Source organism: Lepus europaeus, chromosome 4 (assembly GCF_033115175.1).
Source record: "Lepus europaeus isolate LE1 chromosome 4, mLepTim1.pri, whole genome shotgun sequence".
Classification (NCBI taxonomy): domain Eukaryota; kingdom Metazoa; phylum Chordata; class Mammalia; order Lagomorpha; family Leporidae; genus Lepus; species Lepus europaeus.
The window spans coordinates 18,452,779-18,469,735 of NC_084830.1; the positions used below are offsets into that span (position 1 = coordinate 18,452,779).

General features: G+C 39.2%; 1 protein-coding gene and 1 pseudogene across 1 annotated transcript in view; one reads left to right on the forward strand and one right to left on the reverse strand.

Annotated features, from left to right (window-relative positions):
- Positions 1 to 16,957, forward strand: part of TMEM65 (transmembrane protein 65) — a 139,103-nt gene that overhangs the window by 63,731 nt on the left and 58,415 nt on the right. The gene's annotated exons all lie outside the window — the stretch shown is intronic.
- On the reverse strand, positions 6,538 to 7,150 carry LOC133758280 (securin-like; annotated as a pseudogene).

Genomic DNA, 16,957 nt, shown 5'->3' on the forward strand with positions numbered 1-16,957 from the left:
AAGTATAACCATGTAGAATTATAAATTCTAATTTTCTGAACCTTTATGATTTTTTATTATGTGGTCTATTTAATATGCTAAAAATTACTCTTGTAACAGAATAATTAGACACATCATGGAGGAGAGAAATTGAGATTAATATTTACTATTTGGTTAGAAAATACATCATATAGTGTATAAATAAATATATAACATTCTTATGCACAGATAGTATGACATTTCTCATCAGATTAAATCAAAATTGTAAAACTTGAGATGTTAAACAGTATAGTAGTTTGTTTCTTCCACATTGTATCATATACAGATACCAAAAAGAATTTTTTTAAGTTTCAGATTAATAGGAATAGAGTGCTTATTTCAAATTTTTTTTGGTAAATATATAAATGCTTCTGTTCCTAATTTATATATTGATTGGCAATCCTTTCTGGTTTTTTTTTTTAGAAGTATTTTATTATGGTGCTTTTCTTCTTTTTAATTAAATCTCATATTCCAGGCACTTTGCTTGTAAAGCTTAGAAAGGACTTTTGATTAATGATAATTTTTTTTGCTCCTGAAAGTAATCTAGTCCTATTATTAGCAGAATTATTATTAACAGAATCTATCAGTTTAGGTGACCATCGACAGAATTATTTAAGTTGTCAAAACATGAATATATAACCTTTACATTGGAAGATAATTTATAGGTATAATAAAAGTTTGAATCAGTCAGGTAATAAATTTTCAAAAAAAATGGAACCTTTCTGTTCTTTGTATACATTTTTTTTTCCAAAAAAATTATTTGTTCTGGTATGGTGCTTTGCACAAAGTGATTTCTGAAAAAAAAAAAAAAAAAGACTCCCTTTCAGATAATGATTTCATATGATCATTGTTTCATGTTATTTGCCACACAGAACCTTATTTGAGGTTGAAACTGGAATCTGTTTCTCATATTAATTTCTCTTTTAGGAGCACTAGAAATGTGAAATGCACCATGAGCTACTTTAGTGCTGTTTGTTTGAAATTTGTGTTCTGTGTATTATGATTTATTGACTTCTTGATGCATGTGAATTGAGTGCATTTTGTTGCCACTGTATGTTAAATGGTGACCAATGTTTTTACAAAGGAATTGAACAAAAAGAAATCTTTTAAGAAGTTTGAAATGTGGTTTTGACTTTGACATTTTATTTTCTTACGGAGGACCTTTGATTACTCTTACTAAAGGAAATAGGATTGATAATTGCAGATTTGTTACAAGGTAGTAGCAACGTCACTGAGAGTGTAAATGGAACGCTGCTCTCTCTCTGAAATCCACACATGATACAGAACATGACAGAGTGTTTAAGAAGAATGTTCCTACACAAAGATCTCACATAAAGAGATAGGCATAAATCACTAATGGTGCTTACAGCAGAGATATCCAAGCTATTTATATAATAATGCCTCATTTACTTTTTTTTTCTATAGAAGGTAAATTTGGAAGGTAATGGAAGTTTATCTTTTATACCAAAAGTCTGCATAAAGTAAATCTTCCTACTTTTAGAATTATATATTTTCTTACCACCATAGTATATTAAATGCAGTATAACTTTTTTCTTAGTGGCTAAGTATCTTTTTGTGGACTTTATTATTGTGCTGTACACAGTACCTTGAGAATCTAGTTTTTACAGTTTTTTATTTTCCTCCCCTTTTTTGCTGTTCTCACTCTGGTAACTGTTTTATCTCTTTAATATGATTATTTCTCAGTTATATTGACTTAAGAACTAGATAGCTTGTCTTACCATAAATTTTTATGTAGCTATTAGAAAACAGGCTATTGAGGCTGAGTGAGATGATGATGGTCATGATGAGAGTAAGAATAGTAATATTAGCATGAGCTCCCTTTTATTAAATACTTACTTAATGCTATATACTGTAGTATTTTACACACATTATCACATATAATCACCTTAATAGCAGCAGTAAGTTGGTGGTGTTATCCCTGTTTTGTACCAGGTAAATTGAGGCATGGAGAGGTGAGTTTGCCCACAATGTCACTACCAAGTGGACTGGCTCTGGCATGTCTGTGTAAAGACTGTGTTCTTAAATCATGTAGTAGGGACACCAGTTATATGGACTTTGTCACTTTTTTCTCTGTTTAGGTTCCCTTTTACCTCCACATTTGTAGAGTAATTTTCTCATCTCTAACCTAAGGAAATTGTTCTTGTAATTCAAGATCCATGTAACAAGTTTGTGTGTGTGTGTGTGTTGTAGATTATGCTACTTATTTGAAAGGCAGAGTGGTGAAGAGAGAGGAAGAAACAGAGATCTTCCATCCACTGGTTCACTCCCCCAGATGGCTAGATGGAGTTCCAAGCCAAAGCCAGGAGCTTGGAACTCCATCTTGGTCTTGCACATGATTGGCAGGGTGGGACCCAGCTACTTGGGCCATCTTCCATGGCTTTCCCATGTGCATTAGTAATGCACTGAATCATAAGTAGAGCAACTGAGACTCAAACTGGCATTCTGATACGGGATGCTGGCCTCGCAGGCCGTGGCTTAACCCTCTGCACCACACCACCAACCCCAAGCTCAGTGTTTTTGATTGCATATTGCGTGCTAGGAACTAATACCCCCACCCTCATGAAGCACATGCTGTGGCGGGGGGTGTTGGGGGGCCATTAGGGAGTGTCAGTGAGAGAAGAGAACACAGAAAAAGAAAATGGCATTGAATTATTTTTTATGACTGATTGTGACATGTTCTATTGAAGTAAATGGAACAAGGTAAAGGGCATAGAAAGTACTAGTGGTAGTAAGTGGAGTGGTCAGAGAAGACCTGAAAAGAGGTGAGCATTAACAATATAGATTCCTGTGAAGAGAAGGTGTGCTAAGTTATAGAAAATTGATGTTAAGGACATCTCAGACATGATATGTATTTCACTTTGAAATGAATTATAAAACATTTTCTTGTTTGTTTTGTATTGCTAATGTCAGGATTAAACCTAAAAGTTAATACTTAAATGTTGATCAACATGTACTCTTGTACATTTACTAATAGCAATAGAAGGAAATGGCCCAGAAACATGAGGAAGCAATCCAGGATCTCAAAAAAGCTGTGGAAAATCCATCAGCAAATAATTTAGGGTTTTCTGTATACTAGTAATGAAATATTACTAACAGATCACTCGTTTTTTACCAAAACAGTAAGTTGTAGTGAACACTGAAATTAGTGTTTTCTTTGTCCAACTTTTAGAATTGGGGTAATAAATAGGTTTGAAGTTTTCGGACATTTGGGGTCTATTGATACTGGCAACCATGAAACATGGTATTTTGTATTGGTGTTCATATGGCATTTTATATCTAATGTGAATGACATGAATGAAATTGAACAAATTTTTTTATTGGCATAAAGATTAAAAAGCTAGGGTAAGTATTGAGAGATGGTATTTTTTCTCCACAGCTCCAAGTCAAACTTTTTGTTTAAATGAATGAAATGTGGGAATGATGATTGAAGAGTTAACAGAAGTACTTTTGGGGCAAGCTGGGGAATCTTCAAAAACTGTAGGATAAAGCAATTTTCTGTAAGAATTGTGAAATTTAGAAAATATGGTGTTTGCTAATAAGGAAATTGATACGTTTGTATTATACTTTACCAGAAGAGGTAGACATAAATGGGTTTTAAAAGAGGTAATTAAAGGCCGGCGCTGCGACTCACTAGGCTAATCCTCCGCCTCGCGGTGCCGGCACACCGGGTTCTAGTCCCGGTCGGGGCACCGATCCTGTCCCGGTTGCCCCTCTTCCAGGCCAGCTCTCTGCTGTGGCCAGGGAGTGCAGTGGAGGGTAGCCCAAGTCCTTGGGCCCTGCACCCCATGGGAGACCAGGAGAAGCACCTGGCTCCTGCCATTGGATCAGCGCGGTGCGCCGGCCGCAGCGCGCTAGCGCGGCGGCCATTGGAGGGTGAACCAACAGCAAAAGGAAGACCTTTCTCTCTGTCTCTCTCTCACTGTCCACTCTGCCTGTCAAAAAAAAAAAAAAAATTTAAAAAAAAAGGTAATTAAGTCAAAGAAAACTAACATACTTCAAAGTTTTTTCTTCTTGCCCGCCAATACCCCCTCCCCTTCCCCCTTTCTTCCTCTGCTATCTGTTGATTCTTCTGTCTCTTGCCCCTTTGTGTGACTTTCTTATTTTTCTTCTTTATCTCAACCTCAACCTCGCCTGAAAAATGTTTTTAGAATGTTATGACCCATGCTGTTATTTTAAAAGCGTGTATATCATTTTTTCTTTCCCACCTCCATTGGGGAGGAGAGCAAATCTAAATTTAATTCATTCTATTATTGTTAACACCTCTAATCTTTCATCTATACCTCCATACCCTCTCAGGTGAAAAGCCCACTCTTCATCAGGGGGAAAAGATTTGACTGTGGGCTATGTGTCAGTTCCATAAAAGATAAGATCTCACCTCTCTTGCTGCTTCCTTCTCTACCCTTAATGCTCTGTGTAGTACCTGGCACATGGTACATGGTCAGTGGTTATTTGATGAGTGATCACTACTACTGACTTCACCAGGATTTTCTCTCGGGTGGAAAACCTTTCTTCTGCCAAGGAGCATTTGATATTTATATCATTATTCAAAGGTCATACAAAATTATCAACTTAAACATTAGCTTGCTATGTTTATTGAAGTGAGGCCCACCTGTGGTTGCCTTGTCAGGGCCAGACCTGATGTTTTTTGTGGGTCTTACCTGGCACGTGGGCCAGATATTCCCTACCCTTGCTAGGTACTTGAATATGTGGCTTGACTCCCAGGCTATTCTGTATCAATACAAAACCTGAATCACTTCCTGTGTCACACTGTATCTCTTCTGAACTTTATCTCATTTTTCCTCCGGCAGATTGCTGAATCTATTAGCAATTCTGTAGGCCATTGATTTTAACAGATAATTACATTCTTGATAGTAAATACATACTCACATACCCTGTTCTGATTATCAAGGAAACAAATCTGTCTTCATGTGATATGATTTATTTGATTTATTCTTAGAGAACTTGGGTTGCGGCTTAATGGTTACTACTTTACTATCAGTTAAATCTGTTCTAACTTTCCCTTGCAGATTAAAACTAAGTATTTTGACTTAAAATTGTAAATCGGTCTGCCCCCTTTCTCTTTTCTTACCATGACATTATTTACCCTGCTCTGTGTTTGTTGGTACTTTTATTGTTCCATTCATGATTGCTTAGAGAACAGCTTTGTGATTGTATCTCTGATTATTTTAATACCATAAGCCAAAGATTCTTAAACTTTTGATGTTGAGGCCTCCAAAGAGCTGTTACATATGAGGATTATATAAATAATTACTGTTTTAGAATTGGAGATTGACAAATTAAAAATATTTATTTACTAATTTGTTTTAAAATAACAAAAAATTAGAAAAACATTTTATTTATTTGAAGGGCAGAGTTTCAGAGAGAGGGAGGGAGGGAGAGAGAGCTAGAGAGGTCTTCCATCTGCTGTTTCACTCCCCAAATGGCCACAACTGCCGGTCATGGGCCAAGCTGAAGCCAGAAGCCAGGAGCTTCATCTGGGTCTCTCATGTAGGTGCAGGGACTCAAGGACTTGGGTCATCCTCCACTGCTTTCCCAGGTGCATGAGCAGGGACCTTGACTGGAAGTGGAACAGCTGGAACTCAAACTGGCGCCCATATGGCATGCCAGCATTGCAGGCAGTGGCTTTATCCATTATGCCGCAATGCCAGCCCTGACAATAAACAAATTTTATGTAAACATAAATAGTACATATTGTATGAGAATTATTTTTTAATAAAATCTTAGAATAGTACCATTAATTTATATTTTTGAAGGTCTCTTTAATATCTGGCTTAAATGAAGAAAGCTGGATTCTCATGTTTCCAAATTTAATGTTTGAGTGTTGTTTTGTTTGAAGTAAATTCAGCCCCACACAGGTGTAGTTGTAAAGTAGGGGAACACTTTAATAGCCTTTTCATATGACTGTGTATTTATTGTTGGATACTGTGCCAAAACTAAACAGGAGAGGTAGTTTCTGAAAGGTTATTAGCAATGTAGAATGTGAATTCTTAAAAATGGCATTTTGCATTGAGTTACATTAGAATCTTGGTTTCTGTTGCTTGTTGAGACTATTTCCCATGCATGCTTTTATACTGTCATGCATTTGGCATTTGGAAACTACTAATTCACTGAAACTACTAATTCACTTAAGCAGGTCTTCCAAATGTTAATACACTTAATCATAAAAAAATTTTACACCATGTTTAACATGACCAACACCACATAAAAATAGCCATTTAAATGTTGAGAAGGCATCAAGTGCAGATGGCAGAAACATATTTTTCAAAATTGTGACTTGAAAGCTTACACTTTATCATTGACAACACATGCTGTTCATTTTCCTTGAAGTGACAGTTCACTTTGTTCATATGTGACAAAATGTCAAATACCAAGTTTATCTCATAACTCAAAACAATCTCAGCAAGTACTTTTTTTTTTAACTTCCATGAAAGAAATGCTTTATTAACACAAACGCGAACTACCAAGCACTAAGAGATTTTAAATATCCATATCATACCACACAGGTGGCAGGTCGACATCCAGGGCCGACAGGATGCTAGAAGGAGATGGCAACAGAGCAGACTCCCAGGGTGCAGAAGCCGTCTTCCCAGGCGTGGGGGCCCAGCTGTAACAGCTCTCTTTCTTCATCGAGGATCATGAGAGGCACTCTGTTCAATGGGGGTGTGCGATCCGGTGCTCTTCAGGCAGGTCAAAACTCTCCAAATCCAGAGGATTGAAGGGAAAAAATTTTTCTATTTCTGGGTAGGTGTCATCTGAGGCAGGAACAGAGTTTTTTGCTTTAGCGTTCTTCTCGGTTATCTTTTTGGCAGCGCTGGACTGTTTTTGTTTGAGGGGTCCATTCGTCTTCACGGACTTTTCTGTAGCTCTGTTGACAGTTCCCAAAGCCTTTCTGGCAGCTTTAGGTAAGGTTGGTGGACCATCAAACCTTTTGCCAACAAGGGACGCTGAAACCTGCGCTCTCCCCTCTAAGGCTTTCGAAGGCCCGGACCCCAGCTTTAGACCATCCTTAGGAGCCACAAGGGTGAGCCAGGTTCCATCCTTAGGAGCCAGGTTCTCCATTTTCCTTATCAACAAAGATCAGAGTAGCCATTCTGGATTATTGTGAGTCTCTGCAGCCAGCAAGTACTTTCTCTTAAGACAACCATCATATCTTGTATCCCCAGAAGTAATAAGCTGAATTGTATGTTTGAGGTAATTATGGATAAAACAGGCAAGGATTTCAATCAGAGAGATAACACAAAAGTCAAATGGACATTTTAGAACTGAACACAGTATATGGCATTGAAAACACATTAGCTGGATAATTTGAATGGTGAATTTGCACAGCAAAAGATTAGTGAACTGCGAGAGAGGTCAACAGAAAAAAACATACTGGAGAATGAAAATAAAATAATGGAACAGATGTTTTGCAGGCATGTTCAGAAAATGAAATGGCTTTAAAAATAAGTAGCTGAAGTCATGGAGAGACGGAATGAGACAGAAAAGTAACGCAGGGCAAAGAAAACTAGAATCACACTTAGATACATCACAGTGACACGACCTGAAAACAAAAGAGAACATCCTAAGGATACCCAGGGATGAGGGAAAAAGACACATTTCAAAGAAGTAATCATAGAACTAACAGCTGATGTCTCCCACAGGAGCAATGGAAGCCAAAATAGAATAATACCTTTAAAGTGCTTACAGAAAATAACTGCCAAGCTAGAAGTTAATATGCAGCAAATAACATTGTTCAAAAGTGAGGGTGAAAGCTGTTTTTTGTTTGTTTTTTAAAATTTTTTTCTATTTATTTGAGAGGTAGAATTACAGACAGATGGGGAGAGAGAGAGAAAGGTCTTCCCTATGTTCACTCTCTCCCCAAATGGCCACAATGGCTGAAGTTGAGCCCATCTGAAGCCAGGAGCTAGGAGTTTTTTCCAGGTCTATTACACAGGTGCAGGGGCCCAGGCACTTGGGCCATCATCTTCTGCTTTTCCAGGCCATAGCAGATGGCTGAATTGGAAGAGGAGCAGCCAGGATGAAAACCAGCATCCACATGGGATTCTGGCACTGCAGGCAGAGGCTTAACCAGCTATACCATAGTACTGGCCCCAGAAGCTGTTTTTAGACAAAAGCAAGGAATTTGTTGCTAGTGGGCTTATGAACACTGAATGCTGGTTATGTTACCTGAAAATAACAAGCAGGACATTTTGTGGCTTGCCTCTTTACATTCTAGTGGTGAATTTTTATTTTTATTTTTTATTTATTTTTTTGACAGAGTGGACAGTGAGAGAGAGAGAAACAGAGAGAAAAGTCTTCCTTTTCCGTTGGTTCACCCCCCAATGGCCGCTGTGGCTGGTGTGCTGCGCTGATCCGAAGCCAGGAGCCAGGTGCTTCTGCTGGTCTCCCATGGGGTGCAGGGCCCAAGCACTTGGGCCATCCTCCACTGCACTCCCAGGCCACAGCAGAGAGCTGGACTGGAAGAGGAGCAACTGGGACAGAATTCGGTGCCCCAACCGGGACTAGAACCTGGGGTGCTGGCGCTGCAGGTGGAGGATTAGCCTATTGAGTCATGGCGCCGGCCTCTAATGGTGACTTTTGATAGAAACAGTTTGTCTTTGTTTTTTTTTTTTTTTAAGTTTAATTTATATAAATGAAACATTTCATTATCATACAATTTTAAGAACATAATGACATTTCTCACTCCATCCTCCCTCTCTCCCTTCCTCCCACTTTTTTCCCTACTTCCTTTCTTATTTTTCTTTACATTTTTGTTATAATATACTTTTTTTTCTTTGAGAACAAGTTTTATCATTAATTGAATAAACACCTAAGGAAGCAAGCAATGGAGTTGGGCACTTAGTGCTGCTTTAAGATATTGTCTTTCAATGAGTCTGTTGTGCAGTCAGTTTCCCATGTTGGAGTGTTTGTCCCTGTTTAATTCTATCTATTATTATCACCAAATACTTAATCCTATTTGTATGATTGCTTTAACACTTAAGATGCTTTTTTTTTTTAACTACCCTGCTTATGGGAGTTTGGCATCCAATGGCAACTTTCTAAATTGTACCCTTAGAAGTAAGTCTGTAGGAATGTGTGCAGAACTATACAGCTTTACAGTTACAATCTTCATACATTTCATAATTACAACTTTAGGAACATGGTGATTCTTCCCACACTCCCAACCCTTTCCTCCTCCCCTTCATTCCCACTCTTTACTTTTTACTAAGATCTATTTTCAGTTAACTTTATGCACATATCATTAACTCTATGTTCATAAAGTAGAGTTCAACAGATAGTATGGGCTGGAGCCGCGGCTGACTTGGCTAATCCTCTGCCTGCGGCACCGGCACACCAGGTTCTAGTCCTGGTCTGGGCGCCAGATTCTGTCCCGGTTGCTCCTCTTCCAGTCCAGCTCTCTGCTGTGGCCTGGGAAGGCAGTGGAGGATGGCCCAAGTGCTTGGGCCCTGCACCTGCATGGGAGACCAGGAGGAAGTACCTGGCTCCTGGCTTTGCATCAGCACAGCGCGCCGGCTGCAGCGGCCATTGTGGGGTGAACCAACAGAAAAGGAAGACTTTTCTCTCTGTTTCTCTCTCTCTCACTGTCTAACTCTGCCTGTTAAAAAGAAAACAACAAATAGTATGAGAAAATAACTGTTCCTCACAATCAAGACAAGGGCTTTCAAAGTCATTGCTTCTCAAGTGTCAATTTTACTTCTACAGATTGCTGTTTTAGGTGCTCTATTAGTTATTACAGGTCCAGGAGGACAAATGTTATTTGTCCCTTTGAGACTGGCTTATTTCACTAAATATGTTTTCCAGTTTCATCCATTTTGTTGTAAATGACCAAACTTGGGGTTTTTAAAATTATTATTGCTATGTAGTATTCCATGGTGTACGTATCCCATAATTTCCATATCCAGTCTTCAGTTGATAGGCATTTGGAATGATTCCATCTCTTAGCTACTGTGAATTGAGTAGCAGTAAATATGGGGGTACATACATCTCTTTCATATGCTGATTTCATTTCCCTTGGGATGGCTGGGTCATATGGCAGGTCTATATTCAGATTTCTGAGGAATATCTATACTGTCTTCCGTAGTGGCTTTACCAGTTTACATTCCCACCAGTAGTGGATTAGGATACCTTTTTCCCCCACATCCTCACCAGCATTTGTTGTTTGTTGATTTCTGTATGAAAACCATTCTAACTGAGGTGAGGCAAAACCTCATTGGGGTTTTGATTTGCATTTCCCTGACAGCTAGTGACCCTGTGCATTTTTTCATGTGTATGTTGGCCATTTGGATTTCCTCTTTTGAAAAATGTCTGTGTAAGTCCTTTGCCTATTTCTCAACTGGGTTGTTTGTTTTGTTGTTTAGTTTCTTAATCTCTTTATTGAGGTTATTAATACTTTATCAGTTATATAGTTTGCAAATAATTTCTCCCATTCTGTCAGTTGCCTCTTCACCTTGCTTAGTGTGTCTTTTGTGGTAAAGAAAATTCTCAATTTGATGTAATCCTATTTTTCAACTTTGGCTTTTATTGCCTGTGTCTCTGGGTTTTTGTCCAAGAACTCTTTGCCTGTGCCAGTGTCTTGCAGGGTTTCCCCAATGTTCGCTAATAATTTGATGGTATCAGGCCATAGATTTAGGTCTTCAGTGCATTTTGAGTGGATTTTTGTGTAAGGTGTGTAAGGTATAAGGTAGGGGTCTTGCTTCATACTTCTGCATGTAGGGATCCAGTTTCCCCAGCACCATTTATTGAAGAGACTGTCCTTGCTCCAGGGATTGATTTTAGCTCCTTTGTCAAAGATTAGTTGGTTGTAGATGCTTGGTTTGATTTCTGGTTTTTCTATTCTGTTCCATTGGTTTGTCCATCTGTCTTTCTCAGCTGTGGCATTGTCTGTGTATACATAGGCTGTTGATTTTTTTGTGTTGATTTTATATCCTGCTACTTTACCAAACTCTTCTGTGAGTTCCAATAGTCTCTTAGTAGAATCTTTTGCATCCCCTATATATATATAGGATCATGCCATCTGCAAATAGGGATAGTTTGACTTCCTCCTTACCAATTTATATCCCTCTGATTTCTTTTTCTTGCCTAATGGCTCTTGCTAAAGCTTCTAGGATTATATTGGATAGCAGTGGCAAGAGTAGGCATCCTTGTCTGGTTCTGAATTTCAGTGGGAATGTTTTCAACTTTTCCCCATTCAGTAGGATGCTGGTCGTGGGCTTGTCATAAGTTGCATTGGGCCGGCGCCGCGGATCAATAGGCTAATCCTCCACCTAGCGGCGCCAGCACACCGGGTTGTAGTCCCGGTCGGGGCACCGGATTCTGTCCCGGTTGCCCCTCTTCCAGGCCAGCTCTCTGCTGTGGCCAGGGAGTGCAGTGGAGGATGGCCCAAGTACTTGGGTCCTGCACCGGCATGGGAGACCAGGATAAGCCCCTGGCTCCTGCCATCGGATCAGTGCGGTGCGCCGGCCGCAGCACGCCAGCCGTGGCGGCCATTGGAGGGTGAACCAATGGCAAAAGGAAGACCTTTCTCTCTGTCTCTCTCTCACTGTCCACTCTGCCTGTAAATAATAATAATAATAATAATAAGTTGCATTGACTGTGTACCCAATTTGCTTAGAGTTTTCATCATGAAAGGGTGTTGTATTTTGTCAAGTGCTTTCTCTGCATCTATTGAGATAATCATATGGATTTTGTTCTGCAGTTTGTTGATGTTGTTTTTCACATTGATTGATTTGTGAATGTTGAACCATCCCTGCATACCAGGGATAAATCCCACTTGGTCCAGGTGAATGAGCTTTTTGATGTGTTGTTGGATTCAATTGGCTTTTATTGGCCGGTGCTGTGGCTCAACAGGCTAATCCTCCACCTTGCGGCGCCGGCACACCGGGGTTCTAGTCCCGGTCGGGGTGCCGGATTCTATCCCGGTTGCCCCTCTTCCAGGCCAGCTCTCTGCTATGGCCCGGGAAGGCAGTGGAGGATGGCCCAAATGCTTGGGCCCTGCACCCACATGGGAGACCAGGAGAAGCACCTGGCTCCTGGCTTCGGATCGGCGAGATGCGGCGGCCGCAGCGGCCATTGGAGGGTGAACCAGCGGCAAAAAGGAAGACCTTTCTCTCTGTCTCTCTCTCTCACTATCCACTCTGCCTGTCAAAAAAAAAAAAAAAAAAAAAAAAAAAAAAAAAAAAAAACAAAACAAAACAATTGGCTTTTATTTTCTTGAGGATTTTTGCGCCTATTTTCATCAGGGAGGTTGGCCTGTAGTTTTCTTTCTCTGTTGCATCTCTTTCAGGTTTAAGAATTAAGGTGATGCTGGCTTCATAGAAAGCATTTAGGAGGATTCCCTCTCTTTCAATTGTGAATAGCTTGAGAACAATTGGAATTAGTTCTTTAAATGTCTGGTGGAATTCAGCAGTGAAACCATCTGGTCCTGGGCTTTTCTTTGTTGGGAGGGTCTTTGTTAGTGATTCAGTTTCTGTCTTGGTTATGGGTTTGTTAAGGTTTTCTGTGTTCATGGTTTAAATTAGGTAGGTTGTATGAGTCCAGGACTTCAAGCTCTCCAGGTTTGTTAGGCAACAGCTCTTTGTAGTAATTTCTGATGATTCTTTTGATTTCTGTGGTGTCTGTTGTTACATTTCCTTTTTCATCTCTGATTTTATTGATTTGGGTCTCTCTCTCTCTCTTTTGGTTTGTTGAATGGTATATTTATTTTGTTTATTTTTTTTTAAAAAACCAGCTTTTTATTTCACTCATTTTTTGCATTATTTTTTGGTTTCAATTTTGTTTATTTCTTCTCTAATTTTAATTATTTCTTTCCTCCTAATAGTTTTGGGTTTGGTTTGTTGTTGATATTCTAGGTCCTTGAAATGTGTTGATAGTTCATTTATTTGGTATCTTTCCAGTTTCTTCATGTAGGCATTGATTGCTATGAACTTCTGTCTTAACACTGCTTTTGCTGTATCCATAGGTTTTGGTATGATGTGTTGTCCTTTTCATTTGTTTCCAGAAATTTTTTTATTTCTCCTTTGATTTCATTCATGACCCATTGTTCATTCAGGAGCATATTGTTCAGTCTCCATATTTTTACATATGTGCTAGAGATTTTTGAGTTGTTGACTTCTAGCTTTATATCATTATGGTCAGAGAAGGTGCGTGGAGTGACTTTGATTTTTTTTTAAACTTGCTTTGTGGCCTCACATATGATCTGTCCTAGAAAAAGTTCCATGCACTGGTGAGAAGAATCTGTATTCTGCAACTGTGGGTTGAAAGGTTCTGTAGATATCTACTAGCTCTATTTGGTTTATAGTATTGATTAACTTCTTTGCTGATTTTCTGTCGGGTTGGTCTGTCCACTGGTGAAAGTGGGATAATGAAGTCCCCTGTTACTATTATATTGGAGTCTATGTTTCCCTTTAGGTCTGTTAATATATTTTTTAAGTAGCCAGACGCCCTGTAATTGGGTGCATATACATTTATTATAGTCACATCTTCCTGTTGGATTGATCTCTTAATCATTATGTAGTGTCTTTCTTCATCTCTTTTAATAGTTTTTATGTTAAAGTCTATTTTGTGTGATATTAGGATGGCAACATTAGCTCTTTTTTTGGTTTCTGTTAGCATGGCTTATTTTTTTCTAATTGTTCACTTTCAGTCTTCCTGTATCTTTGTTGGTGAGATGTGTTTCTTGTAAGCAGTAAATAGATGGGTCTTGTTTTTCAATCCATTCAGCCAATTTTATCTTTTAACTGGAGAATTAAGGCCATTTTACATTCAAAGTGACCGATGATAAATAATGACTTGGTCCTGCCATTTCTGTGTTTATGTGTAGCACATCCTTAAGCATCTTCTGTAGGGCTGGATGAGTCAACAAATTCTCTTTCCATTTCTGTTTGTTATGAAAGGTCTTTATTTCACCTTCATTCATAAATGCAAATTTTGCGGGGTACAGTGTTCTGGGTTGACAGTTTTTTATTTTTTTCTCTTAAGACTTGGAATATATCTCTCAATTCCCTTCTAGCCTGAGGGTTTCTGATGAGAAGTCAGCTGTGAGTCTAATTGGAGATCCTTTGAAAGTAATGTGGCGTTTTTCTTGTGCCCATTTTAGAATCTTTTGTTTATGTTTGATTGTGGAGAGTGTGACTACAATATGTCGTGGTGAAGATCTTTTCTGGTCACGTCTGTTAGGAGTTCTATGTGCTTCCTTTATTTGAACATCCCTTTCTCTAAATTAGGAAAGTTTTCTTAATTATTTCACTGAATAGGCTTTCTATTCCCTTTCTTTCCACTCCTTCAGGCACTCCTAAGACCCATATGTTTGGTTGCTTGATAGTATCCCATAGGTCTCCAACACTGTTTTTAAGTTTTCTATTTTCTTCTTTTTTTTGTCTTACTTCAAGATTTCCCAATATTTGCCTTCTAGTTCAGATATTCTTTCTTCTGCCTCATCAAATCTGCTGTTAAGACTTTCCACTGCATTTTTTATTTGATCCATTGAATTGTTCATTTGTAAAATTTCATTTTGGTTTCTCTTTATAGTCTCAATTTCCTGGGAAATTTTTTCGTTCATGTCTTGTATAGTTTTCTTTAGTTCATGGATTTGCTTTTGATTTTTAATAATCCTATGATTAATTTTTCAATTCCATTTCTGGCATTTTCTTGATCTCTTCATCTTCTCAATCTAATATTGAAATATTGTTGTGTTCCTCTGGGTGATTCATGGTTTCTTCCTTACTCTTGCTATTTGAATTTTAGTTCTTATTTTTCAGCATTTTTGGAGTTGATTTTTAATTTTTTCTTCCATTGACTTTTTTTTGGGAGAGGGCTGTCCTTCTGTGGCTTCCTGGAATGTCTGCCTTTTCAGTGAATACCAGGAAGTGTGTGGTGGGTGTAGCCTGGGGGCTCTGGTCAGTGCTCTATGGTGGGGTGAGTTTCTAGGGTGAAGATTCCCAGCTACGCCCTGCAGCTTTTCATGGAGCCACCTAGGCCCCAAGGTCTCAGCACCTGAGATTTCCCTGCCCCTCTGTTTCTGGTGGTTGCCCAGCCACTTCCCAGTGGATCTCTGAGACAGTGGGGGCTGCAGGCTGTTCCCGCCGTTCCTAGCTCTGGACCACACTACAATGATTGGCTTAACACCTGCCTGCCACTGCTGCGTTCAGGTGCCCCATCTCAGTGGGCTGTTATGTGCACGCCTACAGGCTTCCCTGGTTGTAGTCCTGATTTAAAACAGTGTCCATCCTCTCTAGAGGGTCATGGGTTTTATTTTGGAGAGATTGGTTTGAATTGGCTTCCAGTTGGACCTCAGGCGACCACCAGCAACCGCCGTCTCCCCAGGTCCTCGACTGGACCCACGCTATGGGCCTTCACCAGCCCTACACCCACAGATTGCTGCTGTCCGTCCTCCCACCCTATTCCCACCCTCCCCCACCCTACTCTCACCCCCACCTCAGCCCTCAAAAATGCCATAGGCTCTGGCTGTCCGAGGCTCTGGTTTTCAGAACTCTCTGGGTAGGTGCCAACACTCACCATACTGGTTCAAGCTGGTTCCCCTCCTCCCATGGGGCTCCCTGGGCAGTTTTCTCTCCTAATCTCCATCTATCCAAACAAAGTAATACAAATTAACAATAAAATCAGTAATAAAAAGGAAGCATTGGTACATGCAACAACTTGGATAGATTATAAAATAATTATACTGACAAACAAAGTCACATTGTTACAATAGTACACATTGTTACAATACCATTTGTATAAAATTCTAAAAGATGCAAATTCCACAGGATGGAGAACATACCTGATTGCCTCAGGATGATGGAAGGGCAAGGAGGAGACACAGATCACACAGGGGTGACAAGGAGATTGGTGTGATGCGATCATTATCTTGATTGTGATGACGGTTTCTCAGGTGTTACATACACCAGGAGCCACCAAATTTGCAGTTACATTTTTTGCAATAAAATATTAAAAAAACCTGAAAGAAGAAAAAAAGCATTTCTGCTGTAAAATTCTTTTTATTGTGCGTCCCTGGGCAGGAAATAATTTATAACACTTCATTATTCCCAAATCATTTTTAAAATGTCCATTATAATACTTCTCAGATGTCTCAGTCATCTATTATCCCTAAGCTTAGTGGCTGAAAACAGTAATTTATCATTTCTCATATTTCTGTGGACTAATTGAGCAGTTCCTCTGCTGGTCTTGCCCAGGCTCATTCATATGGCTGCAGCCAGCTGATGATTTGGCAGAAGCTAAAGAGTTTATGATGGCTTTGGTACAGATGGACTGAAATGCTGGACCCTCTCACTACGAGGTCTCTCATAATCTTGCAATCTAAATCCTTTTATTTTCAGTGCCCCTAAACAAAGCATTCTTGGTACACAGCTGCACCCATTCATCTACACATTTCCTTTATTGAAGTATGATTGGCATTATAAAACAGCTCTACAGATGTGAATGTCTAGAGCTTGATCTAGTCTTTGGCAGTAAGTATACACCCAAGAAACGGCCACTGTATACGGTGCTCTAAGCTTAGTTCGCCTTTAGGGAACTCCTGTACACTGTTGGTAGGAATGTAAATTGGTGCAACTACTATGGAAAACAGTATGCTGGTTCCTCAAAAAATTAAAAAATAATTATACAATATGATCCAGCAATAACACTTTTGGGTGTATGCCCAAAAGAATTTCCATCAGGATTTCCCATGTTCATTACAGCATTATCCACAATAGCAAAGATGTGGAAACAATCTAGTGTTCAGATGAGGATAAAGCAAATGTGGCTTATACATGCAAAAGACTCTCATTCAGCTTTTAAAAATATGGAATCCTGCCATTTGAGACAGAATGGATGAATGTGGAAGACATGCTAAATAAAATAAACCAGAAAGAACAAGTAGTACATGATCCCACTCAGG